Source organism: Hermetia illucens, chromosome 2 (genome assembly GCF_905115235.1).
Source record: "Hermetia illucens chromosome 2, iHerIll2.2.curated.20191125, whole genome shotgun sequence".
NCBI classification, from domain to species: domain Eukaryota; kingdom Metazoa; phylum Arthropoda; class Insecta; order Diptera; family Stratiomyidae; genus Hermetia; species Hermetia illucens.
The window spans coordinates 120,262,415-120,268,491 of record NC_051850.1 but is presented as its reverse complement, the minus strand read 5'-3'; the positions used below and the strand labels follow the sequence as shown (position 1 = coordinate 120,268,491).

Below are 6,077 nucleotides of genomic sequence, written 5' to 3'. Positions count from 1 at the left end.
ACAATTTGTCCCGTTTACAGGCGCGGGAGACTCGCCTTCATCCTTCTCCGTCTGCAGCTTTTCGTTAAGAAAGGGAAAGAGTTCCCAGCGGTCACCATGTGGAGGTGGAGATAGGGTTTGTTAGTAGAGCTGTTGGTGTTGGTTCAGCAGGCATTTCCCAGGTTTTATGCTCCATCGTGGGTACCAATCCACGTTTCGCCCTGGGACTTATACTACCCCTTGACCTGACCATGCTATGTTTTTAGCAAAAGAATTTATTAAGTTGTTTGTTTAACTTAAGTTAAATAAGAAAATATAATAAAATAGCAGCGAACTAACTCACCCAGATATTGAAAAGTTTTCAATGTTCCGAAAGCTAACCGAAATGTCGAAACATTTTATTTTCGTTTCATTTTACGAGAATCTATCATCAAAACCCGTGGCAACCGGAACTGTGATGAAGTACATGTTTTGGTTGGGGGTCAATTCGAAAACTTCGACCTTCGATATTTCGAAAACGGAAGGAGATACCGAACACTTTTACTTTTTATTTCAGTCCTATTTTGGGCCATTGTGCCGGAATCCGTCATCGCCCGTGGGGCCTTGGAAACCGTAACCGTGTCGACCTGCCCTATCCAATCCAGAAAATAAATTATTAGCAAGTTTTGCCTTGATCATTCTTTTCGTAGCCAAATGATGACAATAAGGAAATTTCTTGATCAAATTTAATTCGTAGTTTTTTAATTGCATTACCGGTGGCTATTCTCTACAGTAGTGTATCTTTTTTCCAAACATTGCGCGAAGTATACCGTGCGGCGGTTAATGTGTTAAAAGTGTTATTCCCACGAACATATGATTCTGTCAACTGTCACTGACAGAAAACATTCGGACCAGTGGGTAGTGCCATTTTGACAGGTGTCCCGGTTTGGTCTTTGCACGGCTGATGGTCGATTCTTATCGGCTCCAGATTCGCAATTGGATATTCAACCTTTGGCTGATCAAATCATAATCTCAGGTAAGTGCACGCCAGAATAACACCGCATGCCGTCAGTCATTAGACGAGTGTAAGTCGGTGCAAAATTCGCAGTGGAAGTTTACATCACTTCATCTCGCCGCCAAGCATTTTTTATTAGTCTGCCCGCGGTTCCGCTAAATTGGACTTTGGCTTTTACAACTTTACTCGAGCTGTCTTGCGACAAATCCGCAAGTCACTTTAGAGACCCCGAACAAGAGATAAAAGGTACGATTTGGAGTTTGGAGTGCGTTAGTTGATTTGGATTTTAGTCGCGTGTGTAGGGTTGAGTGCTTCAGGTGGTTTTCAGTCAGCTATTCGAGGACTTAGGGGGAAGTCGAGCGATCTACCGTAAACTGAGCGGGTTTAATGTAAGTAGAACACAATTGCTGTCCATTTCTCTTTGGTGGTTAGTCGCATATCCTACATTTCTCCTAATAACGAAAAGGAGGCATTTGGCCATTCGCTCGTGTATTCATGAACTTTGATCCCATCGTACCTTGCGAGGAGTTATCCAAATGTTGCGCAAGCCATAGAGATTATCATGAAGTTTTGCTATATTTACGCCACTTATCAGCTTTCAGTGTAATACTTTTAGTGGAAATCCGACTTTTGAACTATGCTCGTGCGAAAAACGTGAAGATTGGGGGGAAGTGTTCTCTGACGAGAGAGGCAACAAACTATGAAAACATTGATTTCCCCCAAATATTCTTGAATAGGGAAGTCATTGCTTAGTAAACTGTGTGCATGTGAAGGCTTGGACTTCTTTGTATATTCAAACTTTTGCGAGAAACTTCCTTTTTTAAAAATACATAATTTAATGTTGACGTCCATCATTGTAGAATAAACTGATAATACCACCAGACGCTGACTAACTAACTTAGATTAAAATATATATGATTAGATATAATTCACGCCTAGTTATGCATAAAACTTGGTTAGGTTCGAAGGAAGCCGCTTTACACTTGAGTAACCTTTTGATGAAAAAGTTCTCGGAATTTATTCTAAAAATTCCGTAATACAAGACAATTCATCGAAATCGGAATGTACTTGTAGTTATGCCACTCTTCTTCTCCAATCTTCGAAAGACATGAATAAAAGAAAACCAACATTTCACCTAAAGTTGGGTCGTTGTCCTGCGCATGACATCATTAGGAGACCTCGAGTCGAGAAAGTGAAAAATGATTGTTCTGTACCGAAAATTTATTATGTCAGCAGCAACACCTCGGCGTAAATTCATCTATTTGCTGATGTCATTTTAGCCTTTAATTGTTAAGGTTTTGTGTAAACACAAAACCTTATTAAAATCGGGTTACTGTCTGTCCGTCTGTCTGTCTGTCTGTCTGTCCGCCACACACATTTTTCTCGGAGACGGTTGTAGCGATTGCCACCAAATTCGGTAGAAAGGTGGGAACTGTGAACATTCACACATATAGTAAGTTACATCCTTTTACGTCCAATTTAAGGGGGGTCCCCATACATGCAAAAGGGGGGTGCATATTTTTTTTTCATCAAATATAGTCATGTGGGGTATCAAATGAAAGGTCTCGGTTTGTACTTTTTGAAGCCGGTCTTAGTTTTGTCATTTGTTGAAAAGGTGGGGAATGCGGGGGGTTGAAAGTGATCATTTTTTCAAAGAACCCATTCTCAGAAACTACCCTACCGAAAAATCTGAAAAAAATCAAGGGGCTGCCACTATATGGTGCCTAGGCTCCGAAATACCCTTAATACCGATACATGTTCAAATAAAGTTAATAATAGTACATTACTATAATTTTTAGTAATTGACAGGAAAACCCCCCTTAACTTCACCCTAGAATTACAAAATTTTGCAGCAATGTAGGCTACAGCATAGAGCATGATTCTGCCAAATTTGGTAAAAACCACATCATCACTAACAAAGTTATACTAGGTCAAAACTGTCGCTTCTCTGCAAATTCAAGACTGTGAATGTCAATATCACAAAAGTGTAAATTTTCACATGATATATGCATATTTTACGTGCTACATGCTAATGGGACAAATGCACACTCAAATCTCTTTATAAAAGAAATGCACAAAACCTATCATACCTGAAGCGTCTAGCTTCCGGTTTCCCGACTTGTTAGATGATGTCTGTGAGTACCTCAGTGGACTCAAACGTCCTTCGAAAGGTGAAAAGTGAATCACCCAAGTTATCCCGGTTATTCGATTTTCACTCACCATACGCAGAAGTTTATAGCCCTTTGGTTTTTTATATAAAATTTAAATGATACAAGTGGGAAAACCATTGTCTTTTATAGTTGGCCAACACTCAGAACTATAGACAGCCAATGGAGAACTACGTTATGCTCCTCACATAGGGAGACACAAAACCTTTTATACCTCAAGCATCAAGCTTCCGGTTTCCTGACTTGTTATTCATTGAAGAAAATTTGAAAAAAGACCAAAATTCACAAAAAAAGGTTCAGCACGGCACAAAAAATTTAGTTTTTAATATTTTTTAATAATCCTAGTTTGCGGTCTGTAGTTAAGTCTGCTCGTTAAAATACTGTTTACTTTTTTCTTTAAGATAATCACAGCGCCCTCTAGCATAGCAGCAAAAAAGCACCATTTTTTGGAGATGGGTGTATAAATTGCTCTTTAGTTCAAAAATGAACTGTGCGATCGGGCTGGACAAATTACTATGAACGCTCAAGATATTAATAAATCTATAGCGAAAAATTCGTATTTGTATCTTTTTCCAGTTCTTCACGAAAAATTTCTAAAGAAACCAAAAAATGGCCTTCACACTGGATGACCCCCTTAATAGGATAACAGTTCCACTTGTACATAGTTAAAATCTCGATTGAGTACTAATTTTCGAGAGCCTCACCTCACACTTCACAATAGGATTTCAATGATATTAGCGAGTGCGAAGAAGTTAACCTAAAATAGGTACAAAAGATTAAGGAAAAGTAAGTTTTTCATGTGTTGGACTTAAGTCTTTCTCATCTTATTCCCATTCTCTAAGATGATAATTACTTTGAACTGGTATAACTTTGTTACTCATAGCAGGACTTTCACAAAACTTCCAGCATTATGTGTAGTTTCCAGAAATTGGAAATATACTATTAATAAGTTTTATTGAACAGATATCAAAAAGACACAGAGACATACATTATTATTCTGTTAGGGGAAAATCGCACCGCGTCCTTAAAGAACTATTGTACCCCTTTTGCTGGTTATAGTATACCTATTAATCACATTATCTCAAGCAAGCCTATAACCGTCAAGAACTGCAGTATATTCCCTACTTCCAGATCTTTTAACTTTGCATCTGATATCAAGTATTCTGTCAGACGCATCGACCTACTTTGCATAAGTGCCGGACACTGTCCCAGGACGTGTATAGAGGTTTCATCGTCCTCCGCACAAAACCTGCAGGTAGTATCCGTAGATATGCCTAGTTTCCCTAGGTGATAGTTTAGCCGACAGTGATCAGTGAGAATTCCCACTATGATTCGGAGGTTCTTTTTTTGAGGTTTAAGCAATCCTTTGTGCGCAAGGGTTCGTATTCCCCAATAAGCACCCTGGATTGCTCCATCCCTGGTAGGTCCGCTCAGCATAGTTCCCTCAGCCGTTCCTCTTCGTTTCTTAGTGTCATAGCCATGAAACCGTTTCCGATTGCACAGAAGGGTTCTAGCCCGTGTAAAGGCGTCCCTGCTCCCTTCTTCTCCGCTGCCTCCCAACCCAGCATGGCCTGGAACTCTAAGTATCCAGACCCTGCTGGACGAGCCGAGTGTATTCAGTCTCTCAAGACATTCCCATACCAGTTTAGAGTTCACCTGGTTGAACCTAAGTGCCTTGATCGCTGCTTGGCTATCGGTGAGAATGGCTATGTTCTGCCCCCTGTGGTTCCTTTGCAGATTAAAGGAGGCACATTTGTCTATGGCGTATATTTCCGCCTGGAATATGCTAGTGTACCTGCCCATTGGCTCAAAGTACATTTTCCTTGGACCAATGACACCGGCACCCGTTCCCTCTGCTGTGAGGGATCCATCAGTGTACCAAGTAATCATTTACTGGTTGAAGCCGTATGTCGCAGCCACGCTCTCCCAGTTTGCCTTGTTACTCCAACATGTTTCAAACTTCTTGTCGAAGTGAAACCTCGGTGTCATGTTATCCCTTGGTTCAGTAATTCGGAGTACCGCCTAGAAAAAATATCAATCTTGCTTCGGTTGAGGCAGCTCCCCGCGTCACTGATACTCCCGGCCATCCTGAATATTGCCCTCCCTACCTGCATCTGTATGTGCAGATGGAGAGGGGTTAATCCCAGAAGGACCTCCAGGGATGCCGTTGGACATCTCCTCATTGCAACACTGAGACACACGCAAGCCAGCCTTCGGAGCTTATGTAATTCCCTGGCTTGTGTGCTGAGTTCGATTTTTTCTGCCCAGATTACCGCCCCATAGATAATCACTGGCCTTACTATTGCAGTATATATCCAAAATTGTATCTTCGGGCTGCAACCCCACGTTTTTCCTGCTGTGGACCTACAAAGTAATTTTTAGACATACATACAACACATAAACACAATACATAAAAAAATTCGATCAATTAGAAAATCTGATTTTTGAAAAAAAATAACGAGCTGATCAAAGAACTAAATATGAGTGTTTTTAAGGTTTTCTGTGAAACAAAACCTTATTTAAATCGATTCAATGTCTGTCTATGTGTCACACCCGATTTATTCCAAAATAGCTGGACCGATTGTTACGAAATTTGGTGAGAACATCTGGGCTGTGTTTCACTTTACATACAGCGAGTGGCACCATTTTGAGAAAGGGAGATGCAAATTTTTTTTCACTGAATGTGGTCATGTTTGTTATCAAATGAAAGGGCTTAGCACTTTTCAAAACGGATCTTATTTCTGACATTAGGTGAAATATAAGGAAATGAAGACTTAAAATATGTGCTCCAAAAAGTGAAACAGGTCTCGTTCTCAGAACCTACCCAATCGAAAAATCTAAAAAAAAATCAGTCACCATCTACAAAACCTAAGCCTCAAAATACATCCCGTTCCGATATCTCCACAAATGAAGTTAATAATATTACATTACCATAG

At 40.2% G+C, this 6,077-nt stretch overlaps 1 protein-coding gene across 21 annotated transcripts in view; it reads left to right on the top strand.

Moving 5' to 3' along the window:
- The first annotated feature begins 864 nt into the window (after nucleotides 1-864).
- Nucleotides 865-6,077, top strand: part of LOC119647948 (probable serine hydrolase) — a 94,470-nt gene continuing 89,257 nt past the window's right edge. For 8 of the 21 annotated variants that reach the window (XM_038049330.1, XM_038049329.1, XM_038049323.1 and 5 more), the window contains exon 1: nucleotides 1,004-1,362. The gene's annotated coding sequence lies outside the window, so the exon portion shown is untranslated. The other 13 variants (XM_038049315.1, XM_038049318.1, XM_038049314.1 and 10 more) reach the window with 12 other exon arrangements.